The sequence below is a fragment of the Myxocyprinus asiaticus genome, chromosome 39 (genome assembly GCF_019703515.2).
Source record: "Myxocyprinus asiaticus isolate MX2 ecotype Aquarium Trade chromosome 39, UBuf_Myxa_2, whole genome shotgun sequence".
NCBI classification, from domain to species: Eukaryota; Metazoa; Chordata; class Actinopteri; order Cypriniformes; family Catostomidae; genus Myxocyprinus; species Myxocyprinus asiaticus.
The window spans coordinates 28926892-28940830 of record NC_059382.1 but is presented as its reverse complement, the minus strand read 5'-3'; positions in this window follow the sequence as shown (position 1 = coordinate 28940830).

The window sequence follows — 13939 nt, the reverse complement described above, 5'->3', positions numbered from 1 at the left end:
CGGTGTATTAATAGATTTGTTTGTGCCAGCAGCAGTGGCTTCCGGCTGCTTGTTATGCTCTTTGTGTTTGTGTCTATTACATAGTTTACTGAAATTACTAGTTTCTTTCCTCATAAGTAGAGTTATAAAACCAACACACAAGCAATTCCAAACAATTCCAGATAGATCTGATTTTTATTGGCATTTTTTACAATGGATTTTATTAATATAATTAGTGGTGCTTGCTGTGGCAAGCATCGAGACTGATGTTACAGTGAAATCAGAAGAAGTACATTGAGTTTTCTTTAGCTAAAATCGGTCTGTGCTTACCGAAATGTGAAACACTGTCCCCAGTGGCCAAAGCAGAAAGTGCTGTTGGGCGTATAGGCCAAGCGTGTGTATCTGTCTGCGTCCCATGAGACTACAAGGAACACTCACTTCACGAAACACCCACTACGCATAACACCCCCCTTGGATCATAAAGCGATTCTATTGGCTACAAGAATTTTTAAAATCCTATGCAATTGCTGTATCATTCATATTCTCTTAACTCTTTAAATGTGACAAATAATAACATTTAAATTATGTCACATATCATATTATTCAACTGAAGATATAAATGGTAAACTGAAATTTTGTGAAAGTTCTCTTTAATGTTTTCCTAAAGGTGTTTATACAATTTCTGCTTGTTCAATAATAATAAAAAAGATATAAATGGTAAAATAAACATTTCTCTGTTCTGTTTTCTCCAGTTAGCTTACAAGCTAATTGGTTAGCCTATTAGCTTAGCATACTGCTAGCTTCTTCTCCTCTTAATTTTCATTACATTTCCCCTCACTGTTGCCACCTAGTGATACGACGGTGTGATTGTATTCAAAAGAACTTTTAATTTCTGCGGTATATTTGTTGATTTTACAAACTTTTAATTTTTTTAATCTTTGTGGTTATGGTTAGGTTTAGGGTAATGGATATGTGTAGGTGTAGGGTTGCTATGGGACTCCAAATAAACACTACAAACACAGTGTATGAATATGGCATCCAACTGTTCCAAGATTTCAGGATTTCGCTGTTTTTTGGAGGGGGCGTAATGTGTAGTGGGCATGTCTTGTAGTAGTCTTGCAGGACGCAGACAGGTCCTTCTCGTAGGGGCATGTGTGAGCACCATTTTCCAGGTGAAATGTCCACAGAGGGGCGCCAAAACTGAGTTGTGATGAAGAGTTGTTTTCAGCTGTACAGGCTGTAATACAGTGAGGAAGAATACATATTATATAAACTTTACCCCCAAACCCAAACCCCAAACTTAACCATCAGTGGAGTAAAAATGTTATGTTTGAGGGAAAAATGCATCAGCCGAATTGCGCTCATAACTAATTATGCAAACGTTGTTACTTACTGGTTTCAGCAAAGGATCGAAACCCTGGTCTTCCATGCTGCTGATGTGCTTTCGGTTGTGCCACAGGGGAGGGTAAACATGCTTGAGCCGATGCAAAATTGTCTGATGGGAGATGGCGCTTGTCAGTGATCGGCATAACATGACCGATCCTAGAGTACTGAAATTCTCAGAAACAACATGCTGACTTCCCATGTGATCTTGTTGCAGCATCACACTACTATTGCTTAGGGTTATTTTAACCCCCCTCTAACACTAAGTATTAAACTATGGTGCATAACATGTCCCGCACCGTTTATGCTACAGATGCAAATGACACCTCAAATCTTCAAATTATTGAAGTGAGTTGTGCTATTATTTTTCTTAGCGATCATAATTTTTGGCCTGCCAGACAATAAAATGGGCAAATAAAAATCGCATAGATTTACATTGAAGGTGGAACCTGAGCCATACTGTATCTGGAACCAGAATATCATAAAGACCTATGGGTGGGCTTTACTTACTAGGGCCACAAAGCAGCCACCCAGAGCACACCAGAAACCGCCTAGTCATGACCTAGAAACCACTCACAACACCCTATCAACCACATAGCAACACCATTGAAACCCCCCAAACCCACATTCCTCAACACTTATTGTGGCAGTGACTTTTGAAGGATCTGAATCCAGTTTTCTTTATTTTGAATTTTTATACATTTATCTCTCTTAGAAAGGCGGGGTTTGGTAGCATGAGAAATATGCATTTACAGTTGGATAGTGCTCATCCTGTGTTTTTTTTTTTTTTTTTTTTTTCATTCAGCCTGGTGGTGTGCAATGATAAGCGTAACAGCTGGCGACATCCATCAATATCTGACCCCTGACTCTTCCCCCTGCCAGCAAAGACAATGATGGGTTTCAGCTCTCATTTATTCACCCTTCAAAGGAGTCTGTAGCAAATACTATTGTAAATGATAATGTACAGTGAGGCAGTCATTATCACAAAATAAACCCAGACAGGACGATCAAGACCCTGACACAAAGCAGAGGACTGTACATTATTCTGGTTATTAAATGCTTGTCCAACAAATAAATGGACAAGAAATATTGATTTGCATTGAAATTATGTTTTTAGGGGTGAAGAAAGAAACTGTGACGTTTGCAATTAAATTGTCATAACATCCATAGGGCCAGGGCAAACATGATAAGTCATTTCTTTTTAAAAGAAAGCGCTAAAATGAATGAGCACACAATAGATTGTTAGCTGACAGATGTACATGTTACCATGAGCTTTTTTTCCAACATCAAGAATTTATGTTAAAATGAATGTACAAGGAATATTGTGTATTTTAGGTGCTATGATTAGTAGTCACCATTGCTTTGAAGTTTTTCACCATTTTAGTCCTGTTTTACTTTTTGCAGTCCAATTGTGAATTATTAAAAGTAAAAAAAAATAATAATAAAAAAAAAAATATATATATATATATATATGTACACACACACACACACACACACACACACATACAGTGTCTTAATTAATGAGGTAATGGAAAAAAATTATACAAGAATAAAAAAACATGCTGTTTAAGTTTTAAATGAAGTATAGCATGTCATAATGTGTAGAAAACTGCTGACAAAGCTTAAAATTTCATGTCAACTACCCATATAACTATATTCATAATGTGTACTAGCCTAAATGTTTATTTAGTGCAACAGAATCAATGCAAACCATGAACATAAAGTGGGGGTGAACTATGTGCAAAATGAACTGATGGTAAAACAGTGACAACCAGGTACAACAATTTGGATAAAAACTAAACAAAATGTATAAAATGTTATATTTTATTTAGAGCCTATACATACATACACAACACCTAAAAATATATTACAACTAAACAAATATAAATATAAATGCATACCTCTTAACAAGCAGATCTTTGCAGATAGGTAGGCCTACGTTTATTTGCTCAGAATGTATTTTTTCTCAGTTTGAACTGCTTGCCCCGATTGGACTACATGTTCAATTTTAAAATTGACAGATCAAGAGATGTGACATCTTATTAAGTTATGATTTATTTATTTAGTAGTAGTAGTATTGAGTAGTTCCGAACTGTTATACCTCATTGCACTACAGTTACTCTATTGTTGCCCTGCTCATGTGCCCATTGACTTGCATTTTTTTACTTATTACATCACTGTTGGAATTTGGGTTCGATTGACAAAGTTGACACAGATGTCTCTTGGGTATATAAAGCCAAAGTTTCGCCGCATTTTTTCATTTTTAGGGGAAGAAACTTTGGTTTGAGAACACTCTGGGTAGGAAACAGGGATGGACTGGGACCTGAACTCTGGCATTGTTCTGAGGTGCAGCACCCTGGGCCCTAAGTTATTTATATACACTACCGGTCAAAAGTTTTGAAACACTTGACTGAAATGATTCTCATGATCTTAAAAGTCTTTTGATCTGAAGGTGTATGCTTAAATGTTTGAAATTAGTTTTGTAGACAAAAATATAATTGTGCCACCATATTAATTTATTTCATTATAAAACTAAAATGTAATTAAAAAAAATGTTTTTGAAATTGATGACTTGGACCAAATAATAAAGAAAAGCAGCCAATAAGTGCCCAACATAGATGGGAACTCCTTCAATACTGTTTAAAAAGCATCCCAGGGTGATACCTTGTAAGGCTGGCACCAGAATGTCTACAACCAAAAAGCACCATTTCTCGTATAGGTCAAAGGACTCTGCGAGAATCAACGTCACAGAACTCTCACACAAAAGCTGAAATCTACACCTGAATATCACCACGTGTGATAAACTGCAAATCGCCTTTGCATTGTTTTACAAAGCTGAAATCTTCACCTGAATATCACCACAGTATGATAAATTGCAAATCACCTTGCTGCCCCCCCCTTCTCTCTCCCCATTCTCCCCTTCAACAGCTCTGGACCAACACAAAGACATAAGATTTATATTTAAAAATATAACAAATACCATGAAAACAAAGAATGCAACTGTATGTGTTTGATATCATTTAAGAGGTCTCTGTGCGACTGGTATAGTGGTCTCTTTCCCATGTTGATATAACTAATGGTAACAAAGTTATAAGGTCTTTGCCAAATACTGCATAATTCTGGAGGTCTATCCCCCTCCTTGACCTACAATTGAAATGATCTCCTATATGTTAACAAGGTTAAACCCCAGGAAGTCAAGAACCCATTCACCCCCAAATTCTCATTGTTCAAAGGATAATACCATTTGGTACACAATGTTTATTCTGTCTGGATATTTAAGGAAAGTTGGCAGGAAGCTCTAGGGATCTGTAAGCAGATCTCCCATGCTGTACCGCTGCATGTAGTTTTGTCAGGTATGTTTCTTTGACTTGTCTTTTATTTTTAGTAATGCTTGTTTATTCTGATCATGTGAAATTGGCTTTGATTTGAATTTCTGCAACAATGTTTTATATCCTACCTGACAATTAAATTGTTATTATTTGATTTATTCTGAATTCCTCTGAAATCATTACTGGAGCTTTAATATAGGAGGAAGCCATTTAAAGACTCTCAGTTTTAATTTAAACCACTCAGGACAACCAGGTAGGACAACCACCTAGGACAGCCGGGTAGGATTTGAATTTCATTAGACCAGGGTAGACCATACTGGAGCTTTAATATAGGAAAAACCACTCAGGACAACCGGGTAGGAGAAAGCCATTTAAAGACTCTCAGTCACTGCTCACCGCCCATCTTAGCAGGTTGTATGTACGTGACTAAGCGGCAATATCGTCAGTTATTAATAAGCGGCAGTTATTTTGGATTTTGTTTAGTCACAACATAATTCCCATAGTTCCATTTATGTTATTCCATAGTTTTGATGACTTTACTATTATTCTAAAATGTGAAAAACTGTTTATGTATGTATAGGCCTATACATAGGTAAAGTGGAGCAAAGGGTAAAGTGGGACAGCTTAGCTTAAACCCTTTATTGAAATATTGATCTGTTTCTCACCCACATCTATCATATCGTGTATAAAGATATGGATTTAACTACCAGAGTTGTCTGGAGTACTTTTTATGTTGTCCTTATGTGGATTTTGGAGCTACAATTTTTTGGCGCTTCAAAATTTTGGCACCCCTTCACTTACAGTACATTGTATGGACCTACAGAAATGAAATATTCTTCTAAAATCATCGTTTGTGCTTAGCAGATGATAGAAAGTCATACACATCTGGGATGGCATGAGGGTGAGTAAATGATGAGAGAACTTTCATTTTTGGGTGAACTATCCCTTTAAGTTGATGATGTAACATCGGGATGCATGGCAGCTCATTTCACAGCCACTGGTGGGAAAAGTAATGGTAAAGATTATGAGAAATGAAAATTGTTCCTGTGTTTACAAAATGTTTAACACTAATATTTAAAAATATTACAAATGTTTAATCCTAATGGATATTTTGAGGAGAATTAACAACTTGAATTTAATGTGGTATTAAAGTGGGTATTTAAATATTTATGCAAGCATATCTTGCAAACAAAATAAATACAGTAAATTATGTTCAAGTACAGGCCCCTGTCTAGCTTGTTTAAGAGGGTGAAAAATAAAGTGTCCCACTTTGACAATACAGGTGTCCCACTTTACCAGTATTGTCTGAAAATATCTGAGATTTGGTCAGAAGAGGGTCTTCAAAGGTTCTTCATCTTAGTATTTTGTATTTCTTAATTTTTGCTTTTGACTGAGGTAGGACGTAGGAGACATCCTAAGCTTTCTATAAAGGTATAATGCCAGGTCATTTAGTCATATATCAAATCAAAATTGCTAGGAAAAGTAACATTTCCAAAAATGTTCCACTTTGCCCCTATTCACCAGTACATGTATGTATATATACATACAGTGGTGGACAAAAATATTGGCAACCTTGTTAAATATCAGCAAAGATGTCTGTGAAAAATATGTATGTTTATCCTTTTGATCTTTCATTAAAAAAAATAATCTCATAATTAAATCAATATTTTTCTCCAAAACACGTTTACCACAATTATTGGCACCCCTAGAAATTTTAATGAGTAAAATATATCTGGAAAAATATATGGAAAAGTACCTCATGCCCACAGTTAAATATGGTGGTGGATCTTTAGTGTGTGGGGCTGTTTTTATGCCAGAGGTCCTGGACATCTTCTTTGGATTCATGGCATCATGGACTCTATCAAATACCAACAGAACTTCCAGCAGGACAATGATCCAAAACACACATCAAAATCAACACAAAAATAGTTCACTGACCACAAAATCCAGGGGATTTTATAAAAATGATAAAATCTCATAATGAAATTAATATTTTCCTCTAAAACATGTTTGCCACAATTATTGACACCCCTAGAAATTCTAATGAGTAAAATATATCTGAAGTATATTCCCATTCATATTTTAAATTAAAGGAACATGAAATTGTTCAGCCATGAAATTCTCTTAGTCATCCATCACAATGAGTAAGACCAAAGAATAAAGTTTTGATGTGTGGCAAAAGATTGTTGAGCTTCACAAAATGGGAAGTGGCTATAAGAAAATAACTAAAGCATTGAAAATACCCATTTCCAGCATCAGGGCAATAATTAAGAAGTGCCAGTCAACTGGAGATGTTAAGAATAGGCCTGAAAGAGGACGTGTGTCTATATTGTCTCCACGCACAGTGAGGAGGATGGTTTGAGTGGCCAAAAATTCTCCAAGGATCACAGCTGAAGAATTGTGGGAATTAGTTGGGTCTTGGAGTCAGAAAGTCTCCAAAACTACAATCAGACATCACCACAAGTTGTTTGGGAGAGTTTCAAGAAAAAAGCCTCTGCTCTCATCCAAGCGTTTCCAGTTTGCCAGACACTACTGGAACTTCAAATGGGACTGTGTTTTATGGTCAGATAAAGCAAAAACAGAGCTTTTTGGTAGCAAACACCAGAGATGGGTTTGGCGCACACAGAGAGGTAGCCATATGGAAAAGTACCTCATGCCCACAGTTAAATATGGTGGTGGATCTTTAGTGTTGTTGGGCTGTTTTTATGCCAGAGGTCCTGGACATCTTGTTTGGATACATGGCATCATGGAATCCCAACAGATAAAAAATCTAAACCTGATTGCCACAAAATCAAGGTTCTGCCATGGCTATCCCAGTCCCCTGACCTGAACCCCATGGAAAACCTGAGGGGTGAACTGAAGAGGAGAGTCCACCAGTGTGGATGTCTGAATTTGAAGGATCTAGAGAGATTCTGTATGGAGGAATGGTCTCAGATCACTTGCCATGTGTTCCCAACCTAATTAGGCATTATAGGAAAAGACTCAGAGATGTTATTTTGGCAAAGGGAGGTTGCACAAAGAATTAAATACAAGGGTGCCAATAATTGTGTCACACATATATTTAACAAAAATATTTGTTTTTTGATCAAATTTGTGTTGTGTTTGGAATTGTTTGATATCCTTTTGAGGATAGATTTTTGTGAATATTTTAAATGAAAGACCAAAAGGATAAACAATGAGGATATATTTTTCACAGCCTTCTTTTCTCATATTTACCAAGGGTGCCAATATTTTTGGCCACAACTGTATGTGTATACATATATCTATAAGGTAACTACTTGACAGCTATAAAATTATCAATGTACTTTACCTGGAAAACTCAAACAATGCTTACTGATTACAAGTCATTCTCACAATTTCAACAAATCTTTATCTTTAGTTTAAATCAGCTAAATTTACAACAATGTTCAATAAATTCACAGAAAAAAAGTCTTTACGCTTTGAAGGCATAACAATACATGTATATAAACACTGAATGTAAGATGTAGATAGATAGATCTGAAAACACAGAAAACTCTAATTATTAATGTTATGCTATCCCCTTCTGCATATCGTAGGCCCCTTTCATCATATCGTGGCACACTTTGGCATACCGCGGCTCCATTTCACGGCCAGCACCGCTTTCCCAGTTCTCCCGATGGCCAGTTCGCCTCTGCTTTCGGGCCCCCATCTCTCCCTGGGCTCCAGTGCGGCTGCACACCCTGCACTGCCGGTAGTTACGCCACTGATTCCATTTTAATAAGACAATGTAAAAACCAAATAATTTCTTATGGAAAATTTAAAAAACTATAAACCTATAAGAGTTTGTGTGATTACAAATGGGCAAATTAGTAATGATTAAAAAAATTATGGAATTATGATTCTTCCAGGAAATTAAAGTAATAGACAACTAAAACATTATTTTTCAGTACTGTTTAATCCAGGAGAATAATCATGGCAAGGTTCTTCTAAGACTACTCATTAAAAATGACAATGTTTTTAAATTACATTTACATTGTGCATCTAGATTTACCCTACTGAACCTTTTAATTAATTTTAATGAACTAATTTGTACAAACAGGTCATCTGTAATCTGGTTTGTAAACATATCTTTGTTCACCACAAATGTATTTATTATGAAACAGGAGAACATTACTTGTCTTTTCATATTTTTTCATTTATTTGGTTATTTATTTGTGTTGTTGGTTTATTTGTTTTCACACCAGCCAAGTACAATAGGCCTATATGTGGAAATGTATGATAAATAAATTAAATGCATAAATTGTGAAAATTCAGTTATTAAATTTGTGGAATATATGTAAGAACAGCTTTATCAGGGCAGTACTATATAAAAAAACAAAATCCAAATTGTATTTTTTTTTTAATTTGAACAGCTTGCAAAAACAAAAGTGTGTTTTTCTTTTGTGAGACTTTCTGTACGGAGAGCAAACGCTAATGCACTGTATATGACACAAAAAGAATGGTATCTAAAATAATAACATGGCTGAGAACATCTAAAGCAGAGCAAACATGACATCTGTCAAATTGACTTAAAGTTTGAAATGCATCATTAGATGCAGAAGCACTGATGCTACATAAATACTGTATAACAAGTGAAATGATGTGTGAAAGCATGTGCTCCACAGTGGGTGGTATCAGTTGCAGTGATGGGCAAGCTACTCAAAAAATGTAGCAAGCTAAGCTACAAACTACTCAACTGAAAAATTAGATAAGCAAAGCTAAAAGCTACCCTTCAGAGAAAGTAGAAAGTTACACTACAAGCTACACGCCAAAAGTAGCTTGCTACATTTAAGCTACTTCATATTTTTTCAACCGCAGATGCTCTGAGCATACCATCATGGACAAAGCATCTAAAAGACGTATTCACATGATGTTTATCAAAGCCTTGGTACAGTATATTACAGTTTAGTGCAATACAGTATACAGTATGGTGCAATACGTACCGGTATGTGCACGGAAAAAACAAAACAAAACAAAAAACATGTAGATTTAGATTTAGACATGTTACTTATACAAACCCATGTGTTCAGTATTTAAAGTCACTATTTTTACATTTTATTTTTCAGATTAAGACTACTACCTCTACAAACCCATACACATTTAAACATAATTTAATTAGCACATTCCTGTATAAAAACTCATACAGAACATACAGTATACTATTCATCTATACAATACAGAAATACAGCAGCTAGACACAGAATTACAGGTTATATCATCAGAGGCCAAATTTGTGTGTGTGTGTGTGTGTGTGTGTGTGTGTGGGCAGGTTTAAGTGGTTTACGAGGAAATTTTTTTAGGTTACATACTGGTAATTACAAGGGTATTATGCTATAAATGTGGTTTATGAGGACATTTCTAGTGTCCCCATAATTCAAATCGCTTAAAAAACATACTTAATGTTTTTTTGAAAATGTTAAAATGCAAAAACTTTTTTGTGAGGGTTAGGTTTAGGGGTAGGGTTAGGGGATAGAATCTATACTGTACTGAATGTACTGTACTGTACTATACTGAATCTGTTTGTATGTGTGTGTGTGTGTATGTGTGTGTATGTGTGTGTAAATGTGTGTATGTGTGTGTGTTTATTTGTGTGTGTATGTGTGTGTGTGTGTGTATGTGTATGTGTGTGTGTGTGTTTGTGTGTGTAAATGTGTGTATGTGTGTGTGTATTTGTGTGTGTATATGTGTGTGTGTGTGTATGTGTGTGTGTTTATTTGTGTGTGTATATGTGTGTGTGTGTGTGTGTGTGTGTGTGTGTGTGTGTGTGTGTGTGTGTGTGTGTGTGTGTGTTCACATCTGGGCAATAACAATGTGATTTCTGATGGTATCAGATGTTGATACCATGGTCCTTTGATATACAATATCCATATGTATGTACCATTCTGTATTTGCATGGTGCTTCAAAGTACTTCAAAGTATACTATGTTACTACCATGGCAAATTGATATATGATTACCATATTAATACTAATGTATTTACATGGTGCTTCAAGGTGATTAAAAAAATACCATGGTACTTCGCTATATGATTACCATATTCATGTAGCCTACCATTGTATTAACATAGTGCGTCCAGGTAACGGTACATGTCCAAAAAATATGGTAATGTCATGGTACTTTTTTATGTGTTTTCATGTAGGCTAATATGTGTTTTGATACTTTTTTGGTTGGAAAATGTATTTACCTAAAGAAGAAGTTTACAAGCTGCTATCGTGTTTGTGGCAGCGGGGGCGTGGTCAAGCGTCTCTCCGGAGAGAGAGAAAGCGGTAAGGGCGCTTGCACCTGAGCTAGATTATGTCTAACACCTGTCTCTAATTACAGTGAGCACGGGGAGAGCGGCATAAAAGAGCCACACCGCCAGCAGACAAGAGGGAGAGCCTAGGTCCCCAAAGTTATTACTGTGAAGCTGATTATTATTGTGAAGCTGAGATCAGTGTGGTCATTAAAAAGCCTTACCTGTGAGTAGAGCAACCTGCCTCCCGTGTCCTCCTTAACGACTGTCTCTACAGTGTTGAACATTATAAAGACCTTCTTCATCACTGGCAAATGATAGGACACATTTGTAGGTTTTGTTTCCATTGATTGTAGATCCACTGCTACCAGCGTTATCTGTATTTTCTGTGTTATAAAATACTCCGTGAGCTTATTGGCTTGTGAGAGCGAGCACAAATGATTCTGCAGCGCGAGCGCAAGCTTTCTGAGTCATTCAGAGTGAATCGCGATCCGATTCAGACTGCTTTCCTATCACATGTGACCAATTAATTTTAAAGAACCGAATCAGATGAGCGATTAATTTGTGATCGGACATCTTTAGTTCTGATACAAATCTGGCGATAGTAAACACCGGGTAACAAGGCATGATGTAGCGGTGTAGCTTTTCTCAACTCTACGCCGCTACCCAGTCAAAAATTTAGCTTTGGTACTGAAAAGCTACTTGATTTAAAAACTAGCGAAGCTTCCGTCTCGCTACTCAGAAATGTAGTTCAGCTAATAGCTTCACTATTTATAGTGAAGCTATTGCCCATCACTGATCAGTTGTCTACTGGCAGCGATTCCAGTTCTAATGGGTTCTGACTGGAGATGGTGTAGCTCGGACATCACTGACTTTCACATTACAGATTGTACCAGGAAAATTTTATTTAGATAAAAAAAAAAAGCATGGGGTTCTTTAAAAATTAGCTTCATACTGTGATTAAATTAGTGGGGGTTTTTTTTCTTTAGGACTATTTCTAAATGTATGCACAGTGCAGGTACAACATATCCTGGATGCATAAAAAGTAATATATATATATATAATTACCCATTATATTACTATATAACTTTTGCCCCTATATTTGAACTAAATCACTATACCCCCAGCGCCAAACACACACACACACCCCACCTCGTCACCCTTTAAAAAAATATATAATAATCAAAACAACCTTCCTTCATTATTTCTTTTCACACTTGTTATATTGCTCTATCAATTTTCAATAAAAATACATTTATATTTTTGTAATCTTGAAACACTTGAATGCGCATTTTCGTTTATGAGTGCCTTTAGCCCCGTTTTACACAATCATAAAAAAAATTCTACGGTGGCTCTGAACCGCACGGTGAAAAAATAAAATAAAAAATAGTGTCTCAGTTCCTTCCTGAGCCTAGGTCTTAACTTTTTCTCTCTTCCTAAACAATTTTTTTCTCTCTTCAAAATTTTTTTTTCTCTCTTCAAAAACAATTTTTTCTCTCTTCAAAAAAACAAAAAAAAAAAACAAAAAAAAAAATGTTTTTTCTCTCTTGAAATTTTTTTTCTCTCTCTCTTCAAAATGTTTTTTTTTTCTCTCTTCCAAAAAATGCATGCGGTACCAACCTTGGCCACCAGGTGCCACTATCAGTAAACATGTAATCTTATGCTTTTAATGCTTTCTCTGTTGCTATATAGCTGCATAATACATTTATTATTTATTTAAGGGTATACAAACCTTAAGACAAAATCAGGTTACATATGTTTGATATGGCATTCGTTGTCGTGTAACAACTGGAGTTATTTTTTTTTTGTTTGAAAATACCGTTTGCTCAGTGTTACATGGTGGAAGCGAAGGAATGTATTGAGGGAAACATGGGGAAATTATTATGTCTGTCCCTTTGAAGTGTTAGGGGTACATCTGGTAATGTTAATATTGTTGTAAGTAATCTAATTTCTAAACGAAAAGATCATTTATAAATTAAATGCTCGCGACTGAACGGGGATGTCATGTGCAGACTTTCATGGTGGAATTTAATTATAATAATATATTTTAACAAGTTGTCTATGCTTTTGAAACACACTGTCTACTGCAGAAGTGAACAGTTCCAGATGAAGAATGTCAAATAAATATCCAAATATAGTTGGTCTGTCTAAACATGAGCTAGACAGTTACGCCGATGTAAAATGCTCATCCCAAACAAATTGGTGAGGGGTGAGGAATCACCTATAGTATCCTATTAGCAGTATGGGCGTGAAGCTATACAAGTATAATGATTTCTGTTGTTAGGGGGTGTTTGGTACTGCTAATTTTTTTTGCCGGAGCTGCCGTGCCGGGACGTGGGCTGGCTGTTATTGCGAAAACGCCGTGAGTAAATTGGGAGGGGTTATTTGCGACTTCGGGGTAATCTTGAACTCGAGGTTTGAACTCGAGATGTGTTCTTCGAATGCTGTGGCTCCCCCAACAACAGAAATCATTATACTTTTATAGCTTCACGCCCATACTGCTAATACAAAACCGGTGTGTGTAGCCTACTATTCTAACCCTTAAATAAATAATACATGTATTATTCAGCTATAAATAATATAGCAACAGAGAAAGCATTAAAAGCATAAGATTACATGTTTACTGATAGTGGCACCTGGTGGCCAAGGTTGGTACCGCATGCATTTTTTTGAAGAGAGAAAAAAAAAAATGTTTGAAGAAAGAAAAAAAATTGAAGAGAGGAAGAAAAAAAAAATTAAGACTTAGGCTCAGGAAGGAACTGAGACACTATTTTTATTTATTTTTTTCCAACGTGCGGTTCAGAGCCACCGTACTATGCCTAAAGATGCAGAAAGTAATTGAAAGCCAGCCTCAGCCAATCATATACTCGGCTGCCGTGGAATTTTGGGAAATGTAGTTCTTGCACGTCAAAACATCACATTCATTTAATTTTCCATTTAATCACATAATCCATATGTTTTCCCCTTCGTCACAAAGTCACATGACACAGTCACATGACGTAGCCCCACATCAGCTG